Below are 22521 nucleotides of genomic sequence, written 5' to 3'. Positions count from 1 at the left end.
CTTTCTAGTGGGAGGACCCATATGTCTGGTGTCTGGGAGAGTCCCGGTTTACTTGTTGTCTTGGAGTATTGTCTATTTAGCAACCCCTTCACCCTCAAAAGTATCTTAGAGTGATCATATCATTTATTGTCCAAACTATCTTCCAGGTTGACATGTTTAAAGAAAAAGTAATAGAAGAAAAAAAAGAAAAAGTAATAGAAAAGGGTAGCCCAGTACTTAAATTGGATACCTGTTTATCAATGTCTTTCTATATCTGGAGCTAGAGGACAAATACTTCTTTTTCTGTAAAGAGCCACAGTAAATATTTTCTGCTTTGTAAGCCATGCAACTTCTGTCACAACTAACAAATCCTTGTAGTGTGAAAACAGCCATAGGCAATACATCAGTGAATAGGCTTGGCTATGTTCCGATAAAACTGTTTGCAAAAAAATAGGCCACAATTTACAGACCCCTGTGAGATAATAGATGAGAAAGGACTAGGAAACAGTAGAGAACCAAGAAGACAGCCATTCTTAATTCCTTTCCTCTTCATAAGCCTTCTGGGTGGCAGCCCCTTTATTTTAACCCTCTCAGGAACTAGTAGTAATAGTTTCTTTGAGGGAGTAATCTCATCATCAGTTGTAAGGTTTCCTGGGATTCCTTTGCCAGGTCTAGCTGCTTGCTTCTCATTTAAATCTATTTTGGCACCGTGTATAACATTCCTCTGCTTTATGCCTCATAACATAAACTAGCATCCCTGTTCAGGTGCCACCTGAATGCTAGAATTAAGTACTGGAGCAAAAACTATTCGGTAGACAATTTAATTTTATGCTTTGGTCCTCAGTCAATAACCATTTATAGGAAATATAGCCACATTAAAGAAATGTTCATGTTGACTATACCGAAACTTTTATATAAAAAACAATACATTTAAAGGAAACTTTCGGGGGAAAGAGAAAGTCATTTGTAACATCATCCCAAATAACTATTTTTCTATTTTTGCTTATTTGCTTTTTCTATGAGTATTCCTATTTTTCTACAGTGGTGGTCGTAGTGCGTGTGGACTTTTATTTTATGTAGCAATCCTCACAGCATCTTCCATGCGTTCTCAGAACTGTCACTAGAATGTAGAATAGCATTATGTCATATGAATGTGCCATACTTCCAATTTTTTACTTAAAAATGCTAAGCTAATATTTTGTTGATTTGGTTAGATTGGTTTTGTTCAGTTTACCTTGGGTTTATTTGTTTTGTTTTGGTTTGGTTGTCCATCTCTTTCCTTAGGACAAAATCACAGATATGGGATTATTATTAAAAGATATAATCATTTTTATGACTTTTAATCTAGTTTACCATATTTTTCCCACACAAGGTTTGGAATACTTTACAAACATTTGCAGCTTGAGGGTCATGGACCCACCACAACTTTATCAGTAACAGCATTTAGTTCAGCTTATCATCTTTTAATATTTTGATATTTTTTATAGTAAATATGTTTCCATTTCTTATGTAGACAAAGTTTTTGAAGCAGCATTTATTTCAATGATATTTATTGAATGTCTCAGTGATAGAGCATCGGCCTGGCGTGAGTCCCAGGTTCGATTCCCAGCCAAGGCACACAGGAGAGGCGCCTATCTGCTTCTCCACCCCTCCCCCTCTCCTTCCTCTCTGTCTCTTTCTTCCCCTCCCGCAGCCAGGGCTCCACTGGAGCAAAAGTTGGCCCCGGGTGCTGGAGGTGGCTCTATGACCTCTGCCTCAGGAGCTAGAATGGCTCTGGTTGCAACAGAGCTATGCCCCAGATGGGCAGAACATCGCCCCCTGGTGGGCATGCCGGGTGGATCCTGGTTGGGCGCATGCAGGAGTCTGACTGCCTCCCTGTTTCCAACTTAGAAAAATACAAAAACAAAGCAAAAAAAAAAAATGAATGTCTCTATGTAGTGAACTGTGCTAATTGCTTTGGTATATATATCAAGATGAATAATGTGCTCATTCCACAAACATTTATTGAGAACTTATATTGTAGGGTTTAATAGTGGGGTTTCAGTGGATATGTGCATAAATAACTATAATCAGATATAGATGATCAGATGCACCATAGGAGAAATACAGGTAAAATATTATGGGAGTTCGGAAGAGGTGAAGGAGGTGAGGTGGCATGTGAGCCAAGCCTTGAAATTAAGTTGGGTTGGTCATACTCGGAGGTTGGAAGATTTGCCACTCATTCTATAAACATTTATTCACTGCCAAATACTAAACACTGGGGATACGAAGGTGAACAAGGACAGAAATTCATAGAACTTACTATCTAGTAAAGTAGAGAGCCTTTAAAAAAGTCCTAAGTGTGATAAGTAGGGTAGCTTGTCTGGCAGAGAACAAGCACGGGGGCGTGGGGATGACATGAGGTTTCCTTTGGTGAGAACTTTGTGGCTCCTCTCTGAGCACAGTCCTCAGCAGTTTCTCTCAGAATCTGTGGGAGATCTGCTTCTGGAAATTAGAACGTTATTCTAATTGTACTGACCAACATTTCAACTAGAATGGGTCTACATTTACAGTTCGTCCCCCGAAAGTGCATTTACTGAGAACGCACAGCAGAGCCGGGAGTCGGGATCAACAAGACCTCCATCCCGGCCCTCACCAGCTGGTGACAGAAGCAAAGCACCAAGAATGGCAGGGTTTCATTTGTGTTTTGTTTTTTAAACAGCTGAACGGAACCTGAATAATAATCCAACTCACTTTCTAGATGAACATTCTTGGGTGACGAGAGTTGAGTGACTAGCCTACTGTCAGACATCTGGGGAAAACGCCGTGGCACCAGAACCCTGGCTTTCTCTCACATGCTTGTTCTCTACTTCCTGCTGTCATTGTCCCTTCCTCATCTTTACTACAGTGGTAATAAGAACTAAAAGGAGAATTAACATAGACATTCTTTGTGCACATATAAACAATATGTCATTTACCTGTCTCAGACCTAAACAAAAAACTTTTAATTTAACTTCTTTTTTTTAATTGGACTTACTAGGGTGACATTGGTTAATAAAATTATATAGGTTTCAGGCATATATTTCTATTATATATGATCTGTATATTGTAGCATATGTTCACCCCAAGTCAAGTCTTCTTCCATCTCCATTTTCCCCTTTACCCTTTTTACCTCTCCCACCCCCTTTCCCACTTATAATTACTATACGGTTGTCTGTGCCCATGATTTTTTTTTTATAGTAATGAATAGATGAGTGGAAAGAGAGGGAATCCTAAAGGAGATCCTACCTCCTTTAGGATCTGGGCACATCACTTAGCCTCACTGAGTTTTTAATCTTGAGTTAGCTGTGGGAAGACTTGGAGGAAATGGACGTGTCAGGTACATCCTGGGCACTCAGCAAATGTTTGTTTCTCCTTCCCTCCTGGAGCTACTGGTTCTTCACAGATTGCCTTTTGTTTATTAATTAGGTTACCTTCTAAGACTCATGAGAATTAAATGATGAACTGAGAGGACATTTTGAAAAGCATCTAGTGCAGAGCTTAATGTTCTCATATCTGAATTTCACTTCACTCTTCTTAAGTAGAAATTTAGAGGTTTGTAATCATGGTTCTTATTTTCTTCAGTAGCTCATTTTAGACGATTTGTGGACATGTTGGTAAGACTTAAAGATTCATTTACTTTCTCCGTGATTTACTTTAAAACGGTCTGTCAAACATAGATGATAAAGGAGATATGGCTAAAAGTTAACAATTACTAAGTACAGCTGGTGGGAATGAGAGCACATGATACTATTATACAATTTTTTTTCCTCTTTTTCTGGCTGTTTGAAATGTCCCAGGACAAACTCTTTTTTTGAAGAATTATGTATCAAATATTAAGCTTCTACCATCACCATCAAAGGTGCAGAAGATACCTTTTGAGTAAGAAAGTCAGGGAATCAGCCCATGGGGAGCTATGAGCCACTGTAGGGACGTTAATGAAACAGGCAGTTCTGATAGAGGGCGCTAAGCACTATGGGAAAGCACAGGATACTGTGAGATGCAACAGCAAGAGCAAAGCCAGAGCTAGTGCCGAGAAATCAGTGTTTCCAAGGAATGGTGATATCTATTCTGAGACCCAAAGGGAAAGGAGAAGCTAGCAGGTGTTGGGAGAGAGGGGCTGCAGGGAAGGAAGAATTGTAGAATAATGTTTGCCAGGCACTCTGAGTGGGGGGGGGGGGGGGGGGGTTATGGAAAGTTACTGTGTTTTATAAGATGAAAAGTGTTCTGGACTTAGATGCTAATAATGGTTGCACAACCATGTGAATGTACTTCATAACACTGAATTGTACACTTCAGTGGTTAAAATGGTACATTTTTGTGTTGTGTGTATTTTACCAGGGTGGCAAGAGTAGTTGATAATCTTGATGAGGATAATTTCAATGGAGTGGATGGTCACGGTGGAACTCAGCATGCAGGAAGTTGAAGAGTGAGGGAGAAGTAGAGAGGGTAGGCTTAGATAAGCCTTAATGTATGTGCTGTAAAGATGAAAAGAGAAAAGGGGACCCGTGGTGAAGAAGAATCCATTTAAGGTGGAAGAGACCTAACTCGTTCAACTGCTGCTGGGAAGGAACCAATAGAAGGGGTGTGTAAGGGTCCAGTGCAAAGTTCCACAGCAGGTCTTTGAGAAGGCAGGAGGCAACTGGCCCAGATACACCTCTTCATCACAGCAAGCTAGAAACAGAATAAGATGGCCACCTTTCAGGTAAATGTGAAGGTTGGAGGGCAGGAAGCTCAAATTTTTGTCTAATGGCTTCGGTTCTCTCCGCGAAGTCAGAGGCAAGGTCGTCTGCTGAGGGAGAAGTGGGTGAAAGGGTCAGAGATGTAAAGAAACTGAACAAATATTAAATGCGGCCCTGGCCGGCTGGCTCAGCGGTAGAGCGTCGGCCTGGCGTGCAGGGGACCCGGGTTCGATTCCCGGCCAGGGCACACAGGAGAAGCGCCCATTTGCTTCTCCACCACCCCCCTCCTTCCTCTCTGTCTCTCTCTTCCCCTCCCGCAGCCGAGGCTCCATTGGAGCAAAGATGGCCCGGGCGCTGGGGATGGCTCCTTGGCCTCTGCCCCAGGCGCTAGAGTGGCTCTGGTCGCGGCAGAGCGACGCCCGGGAGGGGCAGAGCATCGCCCCCTGGTGGGCAGAGCGTCGCCCCTGGTGGGCGTGCCGGGTGGATCCCGGTCGGGTGCATGCGGGAGTCTGTCTGTCTCTCCCCGTTTCCAGCTTCAGAAAAATACAAAAAAAAAAAAAAAAAAAGACAAATATTGAAATGCCTGGCTGATGAGTTAAGGACAGAGTACTGACTAGGGAAGCAGCCAGATGGTCTGGAAGCACAGACACCCACTCTGCTTTGGAGGCCGTGAATTTATAGTTGTGCTGGTCTTCTAAGCAGTATGCCTTTTTTTCCAAATAGCACCTGTACCTTAACAGATGAGAACTTACAAGAGCTCTTTTTTGGTAGAAACATGAAAATTGATCATAAGGGCAATACAGTTATTTTCAAGTTGGCGGATGCTTTCTTTTTAAAAATTTTTAAATGTTGTAGGAGCCAAATTTACTGGGTTTATGAGTTTGGTATTTGTACAGGGTTGTAATTAACTCACTAGCGCCCCCCTGTTGACATAACAGAATAGATTGTTAGACCAACCTCAATTAACAATTGATTCAATTAATGATGACACTTAGAACAGTTTGAGTACTTTGGTATCACATCCCCCATTCAGAAACTTGTATTGCTTTTCATGGGTACTTATGGCTTCTACTTGAGTCAGCTGGTTTGTTGCATTCAGAATTAAAACTGCCAACTGCTTAGCAAACAAACCTTTAATACGTTGTACCTTCCTCAGAGAGATTTCTGTCTTTTACATAGAGGACTAGAATCAGGTTAAGTATTTTCATTCTGGCTAGCAACAATGTCACTGGATTGATATATCTTATCAAAGTGTTCTTTACAAGTGGGCTGTGGTATGTGGAAGGAATGCTATTGATGTCTCATAGGCTGGTGCCTGGAAGGCTCGTACATATTGAAGCTCCCTCATCAAAAAATGTTTTCCTTCTACACACCCCCCTTCACTCTCTGAGTTTAGTTTGAACAAAGATGATTGGTGCTAACCCTCTGACATGTCTTATTCCCACTGATAGCTCTGGAACTTGAGAACAGACTCCTAAATGTTTCGGATGGATGAAAATGTTCTGTGTCTGTGCCATCCTATCTGGCAGCCACTAGCCACTTGTGCCTGCTGAGTATTTGAAACGTGGCTATGTGATTGAGGAACACTTTATATGCATTTAAATTTTATTTCATTTTAAAATGGAATAATAATGACATGTCTACAGACTTTAACACCACAATCATGAATAACCTGGCAGCATGGAAAACTGCTTGACAAGGGAAGAAAGCAGTTCCCTGAAGCAGGCACAGGTATGGTTACAACTATGTAAAACAGTATGAAGGAAATAAAGGAATGATTTGTTAGGGCAGGAATACAGGTGATTTGCTTTTTATGATTTTCATTATTACTTCCAATAATGGAGATTTTAGAAATGCTGCAGAAATGAAGAAAATATATACATTAGAGATATTTGAGAAGGCAGGCAGGCAGGCAGCAGCTAGACTCTGGGTGATGTTACTTAAATGATTGTAGTAACAAAATTGAGTAAAAAAATGATTCCATTATTTACTCAATGTAAATAGCCATATGTGGCCAGCAGCTACTGTATTGGACAGCCAACTCTGACACCAGATTAGATAGAGCTGAAGTTTTAAGTACATCTTCCAAATAGAGCCACCCCAGGGAACTCACTCTGGTCTTGGATGTGCAGACAAGTCTGGGCTGGCCTCATCCTGCCATCATGGTGATTATAGCCTAAGGATTCTGGTCCCTGTGAAGGTAATAATGGGGGAAGGAGCAAGATCCGAAAACAACCTACAGCCAAGGTGGAGTCATGTTCATTTCTCCATAAACTGTCTCTCCAGTACCTGAACACCAGAGTCCTGGGTTCAAAGGGGAAAACATGTGAAAGAGCACTAACTTAATTTGATGCCTACCTATGTACAAGTACTCAGCTAGCGACTTCACATACATTATCTCAATCTTTATATGTCCTCTGTGAAACCTGCTTATGCTTTTTATAGGTGAGGACATTGAGTTCCAGAGAGATCACTAACTTGTTCAAGGCACATAGCTAGTTATGTGGTAGAGGCAAGATTAGACCCCAAGCAGGTGTGAATGCAAAGTTATTTCTAAAATCAGTACTCACACCTAGGTACGCATGTTTGGAACTACCCATGAAGCAGAAAACCTTTAGGGCAGGATTGGAGGTAGAGTGTAGGTTATGGGAGGCAAATGACTGTGTGTGTGTGTGTGTGTGTGTGTGTGTGTGTGTGTGTGTGTGTGTGTGTGTTTAATCCTGTTTATCTCAGAGATTGTAGATTGTACCTGTATTCCTCCTCTTCTCCCCTCTCCCTCTCCCTCCTGCCTTCCCTACCCTTAAACCACTTGAGTAATGTTGATTGTAGGTTACTCCATCATGAAAATACAACTGTTAGTGTCATAGTAGATATACATACAGTTGCTCATTTGGATTAAAATTACTCAAGAAACAAAGACATATTTCAGCATCTTAGTTACCACCATGGAGGTGAAAGTCTTAAGCCACTTGGTATTTATCTATACTTATGTTTTATGAGAAGCATATTAGATTCTCTACAATCATTTAAGTAACATCACCCAGACTATAGCTGCTGCCTGCCTGCCTGCCTTCTCAATATCTCTAATGTATATATTTTCTTCTATTGCTGCAGCATTTCCAAAATCTCCATTATTGGAAGTAATAATGAAAATCATAAAAAGCAAATCACCTGTATTCCTGCCCTAACAAATCATTCCTTTATTTCCTTCATACTGTTTTCATAGTTGTAACCATAGCTGTGCCTGCTTCAGGGAACTGCTTTCTTCCCTTGTCAAGCAGTTTTCCATGCTGCCAGGTTATTCACGATTGTGGTGTTAAAGTCTGTAGACATGTTATTATTATTCCAACTTATCATTGTCTGATGTGTGAAGTCTTTTCCAGAGCTAACTTTGGTAGACTTTACACTAGTAGTTCATAACTGGCTAAACAATACCCCTGACTGGCAGTCTCCCACCTGTATTCCCACATCCCCTCTGAATATAGTTGTTATACTATGAAATTCCTGATTGGATATTACCTTGGAGTTAAATTTTTCACATAGATAATTTTTTACTTGCAAAACAATATTCTCAAGAGCCATTTTTGATGATACACTCTATTTTAATTATCACCCTCCCTACCCTTTAGACACTCAATCTATGCTTCTGTTAAGTTCTGTATGAGTATTTAAAACTGGCTTGGCATCAGGTTGCCCAGTAACTGGTACTGTGTATGACACAGATTTTTAGCATCCCTTTCCTCAAATATCATTCTGCCTAAAATGCATGCACTGACGTGTTTGTCTCTGTTCTAAAGTTAGTCATGTTTCAGTCTTCAAGAAAGCAGTTCAAATGAATCACAGATTATTAGGTTAATAGCCAACGACATTAAGAAGCATGAACAGTAAAGGTCAAGATAAACTTCAGAGTGCCTCCCTATGGGACTAAATGCAGAGCTATGAGGGTTTTGTATTTTCCAATACTTCATGCTCCTGCTTTGGAGTGTGGCACCAAGCCTTCACTGCACCATGGCATTTCAAAATGCTGATATGTTACTCTGCCGTGATTTTTCAAGGCAATGACGAGGCTGTATAATATCTGCTTGGTAGAGTTTCTCTCGTGGAAGCCTTGTCTCTAACTTTATTTTTGCTCTTAGGGAGTGATATATTTCAGACCTGTGTGAGGTAATGCAACTCATGCAGTGCTACCTTGGCTTTATAAGCTGGACTGAACCATTGGTATCCTTTTCTGGTACTGGGCTTAGAGAAAAACCAGGCTAGGTTTATTAAAAAAATATGAATTGAGTGCTTGGAACATTGTGTACTGACAATATTGTCTCCAACCAGGAATCACAATTCTATGTAGATGTCTTGAAATAAGAATATCCAACCATTCTTGACTCCTTGCTCTAGAAAACATCACATCATCATAATCACCTAACTCAGGCACACTGTCTTTTTTTTTTTTTTTTTAGATTTTATTTATTGATTTCAGAGAGAAGAGAGAGAGAGAAAGGGGGGAGAAGCAGGAAAGCAGGAAGCCTCACCCCATAGTAGTTGCTTCTTGTATGTGCCTTGACTAGGCAAGCCTTGGGTTTCAAACCAGCAACCTCAGCATTTCAGGCCAATGCTTTATCCCCTGCGCCACCACAGGTCAGACTGCTTTATTTTTTAAAAGCTTCATCTCATCAAAAACTTTGATATTTTATTGTAAGATATCAAAACAGGAAGCAGTTGCTTTTTAGATTTTATTCCACAGAAGTAAAAATATTTTGGATTTCAGGGTGAAAATGGCAGAAGAGAACGTATTGGTTGGAAAATCTGACATTGCTGGCACAAAGAACAGAATTGTTCGCCTGGATGAAATTGAAATGTTTTTAAATAATATAGAATTTTAGTTATTTTAAGCTGGTCATAAAGGCTTCAGGAGAGGTGGTGGCCGTGGAGCTGCACCTACCTCTATAAATATGGGTGGGTGAAAAGGAAAAGAAAGGACATCCAAGCACCAGTCAAAAGGTATAAAGAACAGAGCAGAGGCCCTGGCCGGTTTGCTCAGTGGTAGAGCGTCGGCCTGGCGTGCGGAAGTCCCGGGTTCAATTCCCGGCCAGGGCACACAGGAGAGGCGCCCATCTGCTTCTCCACCCCTCCTCCTCTCCTTCCTCTCTGTCTCTCTCTTCCCCTCCTGCAGCGAGGCTCCGTTGGAGCAAAGATGGCCCAGGCGCTGGGGACGGCTCCTTGGCCTCTGCCCCAGGCGCTGGAGTGGCTCTGGTCGCAACAGAGCGACACCCCGGAGGGGCAGAGCATCGCCCCCTGGTGGGCAGAGCGTCAGCCCCTGGTGGGCGTGCCGGGTGGATCCTGGTCGGGCGCATGCGGGAGTCTGTCTGACTGTCTCTCCCTGTTTCCAGCTTCAGAAAAAAAAAAAAATACAAAAAAAAAAAAAAAAAAAAAAAGAACAGAGCAGAAACCATCTCGAGAGGTCAGGGATGACATTCATTAATGTGGATACTGGAAGATGAAGAAAGATAAGCTGGAGTCAACCTGTGCAGAGTCCCACATACCACACTAAGTTACTTCAACTTTGTATTTTAGATAGTAGGAAGTATTGAACATGATGCAAATATTCTCTAGAAAAATCAATGTTTTAAGAGGGTAATCTAAACACACAGCTTTGCTTTCCTTCTCTCCAGATCTTCAATTGAAATAATAACAGCATGTAAAAAGAGCAAATCTATGGCAATTCTGGCGGCATAAATGGGGACCAGAAATGGACAGACTTCTAGAAAGAAAGAGTTGATCAGATTATATTGCTAGCTAAACTTTTAAAAGCACAAGAGAAAAAATATTTTTAAAAAACAGACAATTCAGGGAATTATCATAATACAGATGAAATAATTCAGAGAACTGAAGAAAACACAAAAAATTCTAATATTCCTAGTACGAATATTATTACATCCATTAATCTCCACTATCCCCTCCCCCATCCCCCAAAATGCTGTGGTTAAGAAGCAGTTAGAAAACACAGTTCTTAAAAATTAAAATTTCAGCCTGGCCAGGTGGTGGTGCAGTGGATAGAGCATTGGACTGGGTTGTGGAGGACCCAGGTTTGAGACCCCGAGTTTGCCAGCTTGAGCTCACCAACTTGAGCTCAAGATCACTGGCTCAAGCAAGGGGTCACTCGGTCTGCTGTAGCCCCTCCTCCCCGACAGGGCACACGTGAGAAATCAATCAATGAACAAGTAAGGAGCCGCAATGAAGAATTGATGTTTCTCATCTCTCTCCCTTCCTGTCTGCCTGTCCCTCTTTCTGACTCTCTCTGTCTCTGCAAAAAAAATAAATTAATTAATTAAAATTTCAATTATGAAATTAAAAATGAAAAGAAGGACTTACTGAATGTGGCTAAAGAGTATTCTAGAACATAAAGTAAAAGATAAAGAGATGGAAAAAACATGAGAAAGTATTAGAGATAGGGCAAGATGATCTAGATGGTCTAACAGTAAGAAGTATCTTTAAGGGAAAAAAAAATCAAAGACATTGCAGACAAAGAAATAAAAGTATGAAGATTCAGATTAAGAGGCCACAATGTTGAGTAGGATAAATTAAATTTATCTAGGTTTGGGATTAAGAAAGATATTTGAGATACAGGGACAGAAAGTCAGATAGTAAGGAGTTTGCCCATGGAAGGGATCACCTGAATGGTATAAGCTTTGAACAAGGCTGGAGGCTAGGACACAGTGTAACCATGCTTTCAGAGTTCTGAGGGAAGTGATTTTGGAGTTATAGTTCTATACTCAGCCCAACTATCAAAGTATGAGAGCAACATCAACAAAACAACACAGATTAAGTGCTGGCGAGGATGTGCCGAAAAGGGAACCCTCCTGCACTGCTGATGGGGATGCAGACTGGTGCAGCCACTGTGGAAAACAGTATGGAGATTCCTCAAAAAATTAAAAATTGAACTGCCTTTTGACCCAGCTATCCCACTTTTAGGAATATACCCTAAGAACACCATAGAACTGTTTCAAATGGAGAAATGCACCCCCATGTTTATGGCAGCATTGTTCACAATAGCAAAGATCTGGAAACATCCCAAGTGTCCGTCAGTGGATGAGTGGATTAGAAAGCTTTGGTACATATATACTATGGAATACTACTCAGCCATAAGAAATGATGACATTGGATCATTTACAATAACATGGATGGACCTTGATAACATTATACGGAGTGAAATAAGTAAATCAGAAAAAAACACTAAGAACTATATGAATCCATACATAGATGGGACATAAAAATGAGACTCAGAGACATGGACAAGAGTCTGGGAGTTACAGGGTGGGGGGGAGGGGAGGGAGGGGAGAGGCACAAAGAAAACCAGTTAGAAGGTGACAGAAGACAATTTGACTTTGAGTGATGGGAATGCAGCATAATCAAATGTCAAAATAACCTAGAGATGTTTTCTCTGAACATATGTACCCTGATTTATCAATGTCACCCCATTAAAATTAATCAAAAAAAATATACGTGAAAAGGCTTTAAAATTTTTATACCTCTTGCCTCTCAAAAAATAATTTAAAGAGGTGCTCTAGGATAATGTAAAAGAGAAAACAATAAAGGTAACATAGCATCTAAAAATCTATGAAACTAATGGAAGAGTCCTATTATAAGAAATATAAGAAAAAAAAAAGAAATATAAGAAACACCAGAATGTCAGGAATAATATCAAAGATATTGGTTCAAATTAGGTAGTGGGTTCCATGAAGAATATCTTGAAAAAAGTCATATTCTGTTATATAAATTTAGACCTAAAGTCTGAGTATTTTTATACTACCATAGTATGTTTCTTCTGTCTAAAAAGTAGTTAAAAGCTCTAGAAAAAAACTATATTGATATATCGAGATACAGATACAGATGTCAGCTATTAGATATAAGATTCAAGTTTAATCTTAAAATTAAGCATACTTCTGAACAAATAATGGCATGTGAACATCGAGAATCCATTTGGCCTTGATGCTTTCATTAGAATATTATTCTGATTGCAGGATTTAATGAGAATATTATATTACTTTAGTATGTCCAATGCTAATGATCCAATGTCATAATTTCTTATGGCTGAGTAGTATTCCATAGTATATATGTACCAAAGCTTTCTAATCCACTCGTCCACTGATGGACACTTGGGCTGTTTCCAGATCTTTGCTGGTGATACCACTTGATTTTGAAAAGAATAAGAAATTACATAATCATAAATGCTGTTTACTAGACTTTAGGTTTAGAAGCAATCTAGTCAAAACAGAAGACTCAACTACACTCATAGAACATGATATATATAAATACACGTATAAAGAATAAAGAAGACATAATGGTTAAACCATGCTATGAAAAGCAGAGAAGTTTGAGAAAAAACATATAATAGACAGTCAATAAGTAATATTCCTTGGAATGAGTCAATAAATAGAATTTTAAGAATGTTAAAGTTGTAATGATAACCACTAGAATAATTTTAAAATACTACCAATAACTGAGAGGAGAGGTAAGAGGTAATAGAAGTATGTTGAATTTCTTAGTAGAAAATAGATACTACTTTGATCTATATTTTTATATTTTGTTAATAGATCAATAGAACATATCTGAATCTTTAGAGATACAATTGTATCCTCAGAAGAACTAAAAACAAATAGTTTAACCCGGGTTCGATTCCCGGCCAGGGCACACAGGAGAAGCGCCCATTTGCTTCTCCACCCCTCCGCCGCGCTTTCCTCTCTGTCTCTCTCTTCCCCTCCCGCAGCCAAGGCTCCATCGGAGCAAAGATGGCCCGGGCGCTGGGGATGGCTCTGTGGCCTCTGCCTCAGGCGCTAGAGTGGCTCTGGTCGCAACATGGCGACGCCCAGGATGGGCAGAGCATCGCCCCCTGGTGGGCAGAGCGTCGCCCCTGGTGGGCGTGCCGGGTGGATCCCGGTCGGGCGCATGCAAGAGTCTGTCTGACTGTCTCTCCCTGTTTCCAGCTTCAGAAAAATTAAAAAAAAAAAAAAAATTAAAAAAAAAATAGTTTAAAAAAAATCATTAACCATTGAAAAACGAGACTAGTTTAAAGGAAAATAGTAAGAGAGATGTTTACTCTCTTAATATTATACATTGTATAGTCCTCAAATTCTTAATGTGCATATTCTATAAATTACAAACAATATATTATTCATGTAAATAGAACAGGTTGGAAGGAAGGGAGAGCAGAAAAGACAGAGTCTTAGAAGTTACTGCATTTGTCTACATTTCTGGTGATGTGAATTTGGTGGAAACAAAAAGAAATTGAGAGAGGCAACTGTGGGCCTGACCTGTGGTGGCGCAGTGGATAAAGCATTGACCTGGAATGCTGAGAGAGGCAACTGGAAAAGGATTCATAAGATTTTGTGTTGAGTAGATATTTGAGCAGGATGGATTTTAAGATGGGGAAATGGGGAATAAAGATGTATAATATGAAAATCATATACATCTGAACTGAAGCTACTAACAAAATGATACCCAAGATAATATACTTATTTTTAAATTTATTGATACCTTGATATTTCTTACCCAGTAGTATTTCTTCAATCTGGTTGAAAAGTGAAAATATAGCCATTTTATTAGGTGATATTTATAATGTGATTAAATATGTGTCATCATAAGAATGTGATAACCTAAATATTTTTATTTAATCACAAAGGTAAAATATGTATATTATAGTAAAGAACCAGTGTAGGACACAGTAAAAAGAAGTTACCTTTTGCGACAGCGTGGATGGACTTGGAGAGCATTATGCTAACTGAAATAAGCCAGTCAGAGAAAGACAAGTTCCTTATGATTTCACTCATACAAAGAATCTCATGAACAAAATAAACTAACAAGGAAAATAAAGAGACTCATAGATAGGGAGCAGGCTGATAGCTGTTGGGGTAGGGGTGAGGAGCGGGATGTGGGGGATAGAGGGACTGAATAAAAAAGGACAAAAAAGGAGAAAAACTCATGGACATGAATGATAGTGTGGTGATTGCTGGGTGGACATAGAAGAGAGTATAGGGGGATAAATGGTAATGGGCAAAGACTTGGGGTGAGGGGGTGAACACACAATACAGTATACAGAGATGTGTTAGATAATTGTGCACCTGAAGCCTGTATAATTTTATTAATCAGTGTCATTCCAATAAACTCAATTTTTTTTAAAAAAGAAGAAATTAAGTTGTCTTGGCCAACACCTTTATATATAAAAACATTTGTTTTTACATAAAGACAAAGAGTTGATGTTTCCAGCTAACCGTGTATGCTGGCTCTTCAGATAGCTTTCAGTGATATGATTAATGGCAGGAGGTGAGTGCCCAGTTTTTGTTGCATTAGAAGCACTCAGTTCCAGGGCTGTGAATATTTGTTGTGTTTTCAGTGAACTTCTCATCCTGCTCTGCTCCCATGAGCTGGGCTTTTAGCAATTTTCCCATCTTGATCCTATTTACCAAAAGTTTTTAAACTTCTAACTTGAAGCTGGAAGAATTAGAGAAATGTTTTCGAATTATGAATTCTCTAGGTCCCTCTTCTTTTCATTCACACCCTGACACCACCCCTCACTCATGGAGTATCCGTTGCAGTTATTTGCTGAAAGCCTTTAGACTACGAATACTACTTTTTCAGATTGTAGTAGAACAAAGCATTTTATACAAATAAACATATTTCAAATCTACTGATAACTATAAAATGTGCTTTTCCTTAGCGAATGGAAACAAGAATGCCAAATTTAATAAAATTTATCAAGATCTGTGGAACAGGATCCAAAAGTTCACTTAACCTCCACTTCCCACTTAGGGGAGAATTATAATTGAGCATAAAATCATGCAGAAAATTTGGCTCTCGCATTTGCCTGATTGATATTCAAGGGGAATCAGAAAAAGAGCTTTTCAGTAAATTATCTTTCTTTCTGCTACAGACAGTATTAGGGACAGCAACATCTCTCATCGCTCTGGGCACTGTCTCTTGCAGAGACATCGTAAAATAGTGTGCAGAGGAACTGAGAGGTAGAACTGACTTTCTGTGTTGGTTTGTGGTTGGGGTTTTTCCCTCCTTGCTGTGAGTGGCTAGAGTGATGAATTGAAAGGACAGAGGTAAATGATTCTTTTGCTTGGAGGAGAGGATGTAAGGAAATAAAGTAGGAAAGGCGATACAGGTTGATTATACATTTTAGAATAGCATCATTAGACGACATTATGGGGTTATTCTTAAGTTTCTTCAGTGAAATTAAGCTTCACACCTTGATTTAGCACCAGCAAAGTCATATTTCTTCTCTTGATCTGAATGTGGCCTTTTTATTGTATTTGTATAATGCATGTCATAAGCATGGATTTGCAGCTGTTTCATAACCACTATGAAGTTTATTGGCTCTGCTCCACGGCACTGTGTCCAAACTTCAGGAACTCTTCTCAAGTATGGTGAGTGTGGGAGGAGACCACTTACGGAATGATTTACTTTACCCAGAGTCGAGTGTTTTGTGTGCAGAATGCGAGGGCTGCTGTTCAGCAGGTTGTGTTCAAATTAAGTGACCAGCCAGAGAAACTTTTGGGGAGCTTGTCATCCAGCCTCACCACTTACCCAGTGTGGAACTTTGAATGTTCTAATCTAACCAGACAAGGGAAACCACAGCGATGCTATGATTCTTTATTTTCTTTTGGGCAGTAATCTCCTATGAATTTTTTAAGTTGATCATTTAACTTGCTGAAACCTAGGGAACCCGACTTTAATGATGTAATCTGATTAGGCAGAGCAGTTGTGAAGATGAGATGGCAGTGGCTGGATGTTCCTGGCTCCCTCTCCTCGTCCTGGATGGACAGGGACAGTATGGAGAGAACAATTCGGATACTGTTACAGTTACATCATAATTCATTCGACTAAGTTGCTGTCCTCTTCCTAGCTTTATAATAAAGCCAGCTGAAGTTATTTTCAAGTGGTAGCTTAGAGCTCTAGCAGGCTCACTAAACACACCCAGTGCAATAACTGGATGGAAGAATCTCTTTCTATAAGGACATATGTGAATGATTCAAAATAGGACCACTTAGGCTCTTTTCTCTGCTGATTACATGCAGAGAGGTCTCGTCTTATGCTGACACCAGGAGACAGAACTAGCATTGCAGGTTAAGAGGTAACCAAGTTAAATCCCACCCTTACTTCATGTGGTGGGAGATAGGTTTCTAAGGGTAATTAGACTGCAAAAGACTTTAAATGCCAAATGGAAAACACGGAATTCTTTTTTTTTTCTTCTTCTTCTTCTTTTTTTTTTTAATATTTTATTTATTGATTTTTTTTTAGAGAGAGAGGAGTGAGAGAGAGAGACAGAGAGAGAGAGAGAGAAGGGGGAGGAGCAGGAAGCATCAACTCCCATATGTGCCTTGACCAGGCAAGCCCAGGGTTTCGAACCGGCAACCTCAGTGTTCCAGGTCGACGCTTTATCCCACTGCGCCACCACAGGTCAGGCGGAAAACACGGAATTCTTATACTGAACCTGATAGAGAACTACTGGAGATTTCTGAAAAAGAAGGGAGGCAAGATCAATCTCATGGTGACATGTCCGAAGCATTGGGAAGTAAGAGAGTCAGGAAGCAAGGAGAATGCGCAGGAGAATCTCGTAAACTAGGCACGAGGGGTGTGTCTGCCGTAGTGTGCCGGGACTGGGAGAGGAAAGGAAGGCTACATGGCGTATTGAGAAATGAACTGGTATGGTGACCAAGTCAGAGACACAGGGGAGGGAGGGCAACGATTCTGAGGATTCAAAGCTGAGTGCTGACTTTGGGTCCAGGCCAAACAGAGGCTGTGGAAAGTGAGGGAGCCATAGGGAAGAACCTTCCTCATTAAACGCACTGTGTATTGTCCCAACCAACGGCACCCACCTCGTTTCTGCTTCTGCCTCTGGTCTGCTCTTATTCAGTAAGTGAGAGAATGCAGTGGGGACTGCAGACACCGCACGACATTTTTACAAGGTTATTCTGGAAACTGTTTTTTTGTTTGTTTTGGGGGGTGTTTTTGTTTTTGTTTCTTTTTTGTATTTTTCTGAAGTTGGAAACGGGGAGGCAGACAGACTCCCGCATGCGCCCGACCGGGATCCACCCGGCATGCCCACCAGGGGGCAATGCTCTGCCCATCTGGGGCGTCGCTCTGCCGCAATCAGAGCCATTCTAGTGCCTGAGGCAGAGGCCACAGAGCCATCCTCAGCTCCCGGGCAAACTGTGCTCCAGTGGAGCCTTGGCTGCGGGAGGGGAAGAGAGAGACAGAGAGGAAGGAGAGGGGGAGGGGTGGAGAAGCAGATGGGTGCTTCTCCTGTGTGTCCTGGCCTGGAATCGAACCCGGGACTCCTGTATGCCAGGCCGACGCTCTACCACTGAGCTAACCGGCCAGGGCTGAAACAATGTCAATGTTTTTTGAGTTGCTCTCATGGCCACTCTGCCTCAGAAAGATCCACTGGGTGAGCAGAAGAGGCCGATTTTCTGCTGCTGTGCCGGCAACTACCACATAGGGTCAGGTATGTCCCACCAACCTCCCAGAAAGACTTGGCCACTTCTGCAGAAAAATAGGTGTCACACTAAACCCTTCATCTGCGTCTGGCCCCTCCTATTCCTGTGCTCTGTGCAGTGAGTCCACCTCTGTGTGGCTTTGCTACCCTCAAGGTTCCAGATATCAAATGAAAAGGTTCCCTCTACTGTCAAATTCCCAAACCAGTTTGGGATGAGGCCGAAGTTAAAAGGAAAGGCAGGATCCCCTCTTGGGGACCCTCGCCAGTGTCTACCCCAACAGTCTCCAACTTGTCATTACCTTCTGGCTCATAGCAGGCACTTTAGGTTCTGAGTCATTCAAGGATTATTAACTTTTGATACTTGAAAATCAGAATTTTGAGGTACACAGCCCTTTTTCAGGTTATTCTCTCTGGCATGGGCTTAAAAGTCTGTTGTGAAATAACACGAGTATCAATTCCCTTTCTTCTCTTGAATTCCTGCTATAATAACCCTGTGCTGAGGAAATGAGGAGTCAGAAGGTGAAGCAGGGTATGTGTGAGGAAGAATGTATTTTCCAATGATGGCTACCTCACTAGTGAGATCGACAGTCTTCCCATTTAGCCTGCTGATGAAGTTGGTATCCCTTCCTCTAGAATCTGGGGGGACTTTTGTGGTTGCCTTGACCTGCAAAGAATGACCGAAGTTATGGTCTATTACTTCTAAGACTAGATTTTAAAACTGCCATGCTCCTCTGCCTGCCCTTAGGGATGGTTGTGCTGGAAACCCAGCCCTTTGGATGGGTCTGGATATGTGTGGACAGAGCCCCCGCTGAGGTCCCAACCAAGGCAACATCACCCCCCCCCCAGTTGTGAGACTGAGGAAGCCATTAAGATGACCTCAGTAATCAGGCACCTTCTTTTTTTTTTTTTAAACTTTTTCTTTTATTTGTTCATTTTAGAGAGGAGAGAGAGAGAGAGAGAGAAAGAGAGAGAGAAGAGGGGAGGAGCAGGAAGCATCAACTCCCATATGTGCCTTGACCAGGCAAGCCCAGGGTTTCGAACTGGCAACCTCAGTGTTCCAGGTCGATGCTTTATCCACTGCGCCACCACAGGTCAGGCAATCAGGCACCTTCTAATTAGAGCTTCATAAGAGGTAAGTGACAGTCACATCAGTTGAGCCCAGTCAGCCTCCAGAATAGTGATAGTAAAGTGATTACTATTGTTTTAACCTACTGAGTTTTGGAATGACACATTATAGTGAACCAACAAGGTGTTACTGTTATCAGTTACTGCATAACAGACTTACCCCAAAAATCATTAGCTTAAAAAAACTCCATTTTGTTATAACTCATGGTTTTGTGGATCAGAAATTTAGAAAGGTCTTGGCTAGGCAGTCTGTCTCTGATCCACATCGTGGTCATTGTCAGCAGTGGCAACTGGGTCTAGAGGATGCTTCTGCAGTCATGTTTGGAGCATTGGCATTCTATGTGTTCACTGTCTCTCTCACCCTCTCTCATCATTTCCTCCGTGTGGTCACATCATCTGTGGCCTCTCCACATGGCTTGTCCTCCCTACAGCATGGTGGTCCTTCCCCAGGGTGGCTGATGCCTCTTACAAGGCAGCTGGCTTCCAAGAGACCAAGGCAGAAGCTGCCAGTCATTGTCAGGTCAAGGCTAGGAACTGGATGATATAATTTTTTACCAAAATCTATTGCTCACAGGGCCTGTCCAGATTCAAGGGGAGGAGAAATAGATCCAACTTTTAGAAGGAAGAGTATGGAAAATGATGGGCCCAGTGGATAAAAGGGGAATATTGTTTTACATCTTAAAATGTTACCTTGTAAGTCTTTCTATGCCCAATTTCTGGAAGAAGAAGCTGAGGCAAGGAGCAGCAATTGGCCAAGGTCACTCAACTCATGAGTATCAGGATCTGGCTTCAAATTCTAGCCTATATTAACCTAGACCATGACCTCTTTCCACTTCTACTCTTCTGTTCAAATTATAGTAAATATACAATTTATATTATATTTTTAAACTGAGATATAATTGACATAACATTGTATTAGTTTTATGTGTATGACATAATGATTAAATATTTGTATATGCAACATGATCACAATGAATCTAATTAACATTCATCACTACACAGTTATAATTTTTTTCTTGTAATGAGAATTAAGATCTTTTAGCAACTTTCAAAATACAATACAGTCTTATTGATTATAGTCACCATACTGTGTATCAGTGGTTTTCAACCACTGGTCTGCCAAAAATGTCATTCTGGTCCGTGAAAGAGCTAACCACACTGATGTATGACAATTAAATTGCGGACCGGAAGTTGAAAAACCACTGCATATATTACACCCCCATATCTTATTTATTTTATAATTGGAAGTTTGTACCTTTTGACTCCACCCCTTCACTCATTTCACTCACCTCTCATCCTCACCTCTGTCAACCAACAATCTATTCTCCGTATTTATGCGTTTGCTTTTACATTCAACATGAGATATGTCATTTTTCTTTCTCTGACTGATTTATTTCACTTAGCATAATGTCCTCAAGGTTAATCCATGTTGTTGTAAATGGCGACCTTTCCTTCTTTTTAATAGTTGAATATTCCCTTGTGTATGTATACCACATTTTTTTATCCATTCATCTATTGATGGACATTCAGATTGTTTCTGTGTCTTGGCTATTGTAAATAATGCTGCAGTGGACATAAGGATTTATATAACTTTTCATTCATATATGTTAGTGGTTTTGTTTCCCTTGGATAAATTTCTGGAAGTGGAATCAATAGATAATATGGTAGATCTATTTTTAATTTTTGAGAAATCTCCATACTGTTTACCATAGTGCCTGCACCAATTTACATTCTCATTAGTAATGCACAAGTGTTCCCTTTCTCTACATCCTGGCCAACACTTATTTCTTGTCTTTTTTATAACAGCTATTCTAGTTGGTAAAAGTAGTATCTCATTGTGGCTTTAAGTTGCATTTTCCTGAAGATTAGTGATGTTGAACACCTTTTCAAGTACGTGTTGGCCATCTGTATGTCTTCTTTGGAAAAATGTCTATTCAGATGCTCTGCCTATTTCTTAATCAAGCTGTTTGCTCTTTTGTTATTGAGTTGTATGAGTTCTTTATATACTTTAGATATTTCACTTTTGTTAGATACAATTGCAAATATTTTTCCACTTGGTATATTGCCTTTCATTTTGTTGATTTCCTTTGCTGTTCAGAAGCTTTGTAGTTTAATGCAGTCCCACTTGTTTATTTACACTTTTATTGCCTTTGCTTTTTGTGTGACCCAAAAAATCATTGCCAAAACCAATGTCAAGAAGCTTACTGCCTATGTTTTCTTCTAGGAGTTTTATGGTTTGAGTCTTACACTCAATTCTTCAACCCATTTTGCGTTAATTTTATGTGTGGTATAAGATAGTGATCCAGCTTCATTCTTTTGCATGTGGCTGTTCAGTTTTCCTAACACCATTTATTGAAGACACTGTCCTTTCCTCATTGTGTATTCTTGGCTCCTTTGTTATAAATTAATTAAGCATATATGTGTAGGCTTATTTCTGGGCATTCTATTGGTCTCTGAGGTTTTTAAAAAGATTTTATTGCTTTTACAGAAAAAGGGGGCAAAATGAGAAGTATAAATTCATAGTTGTCCATTGTTTGCTTGTCATATGTGCCTTGACCAGGCAAGCCCAGGGTTTCAAACCAGCAACTGCAGCTTTCCAGGTCGATGCTCTATCCACTGTACCACAACAGGCCAGGCTCTATAGTCTGCTTTTATGTCAATGCCATACTGTCTTGATTAGTATAGTTTTGTAATATAGTTTGAAATTAGGAATATTGATGCCTCCACTTTGTTCTTTCTCAAGGTTGCTTTGGTTATTTGGGGTCTTTTGTGGTTTAAGACAAATTTTAGGGTTATTTCTTTTTTTTTTTCTTTTTTTTTCTTTTTCTTGAAGCTGGAAACGGGGAGAGACAGTCAGACAGACTCCCGCATGCGCCCAACCGGGATCCACCTGGCACGCCCACCAGGGGCGATGCTCTGCCCACCAGGGGGCGATGCTCTGCCCCTCGGGGGGGGGGGGGTCGCTCTGCCGCAACCAGAGCCACTCTAGCGCCTGGGGCAGAGGCCAAGGAGCCATCCCCAACGCCCGGGCTATCTTTGCTCCAATGGAGCCTTGGCTGCGGGAGGGGAAGAGAGAGACAGAGAGGAAGGAGGGGGGGTGGAGAAGCAAATGGGCGCTTCTCCTATGTGCCCTGGCCGGGAATCGAACCCGGGTCCCCCGCACACCAGGCCGACACTCTACCGCTGAGCCAACCGGCCAGGGCCTAGGGTTATTTCTGTGAAAAA

The 22521-nt window shown here is 40.9% G+C and overlaps 1 protein-coding gene across 2 annotated transcripts in view; it reads left to right on the top strand.

The window, feature by feature from the left end:
* Nucleotides 1-22521, top strand: part of MAPRE2 (microtubule associated protein RP/EB family member 2) — a 153873-nt gene that overhangs the window by 25630 nt on the left and 105722 nt on the right. The gene's annotated exons all lie outside the window — the stretch shown is intronic.

The sequence above is a fragment of the Saccopteryx leptura genome, chromosome 11 (assembly GCF_036850995.1).
Source record: "Saccopteryx leptura isolate mSacLep1 chromosome 11, mSacLep1_pri_phased_curated, whole genome shotgun sequence".
NCBI lineage: Eukaryota > Metazoa > Chordata > Mammalia > Chiroptera > Emballonuridae > Saccopteryx > Saccopteryx leptura.
The sequence above is the reverse complement of the archived record's forward strand: the minus strand, read 5'-3'. Positions and strand labels throughout refer to the sequence as shown.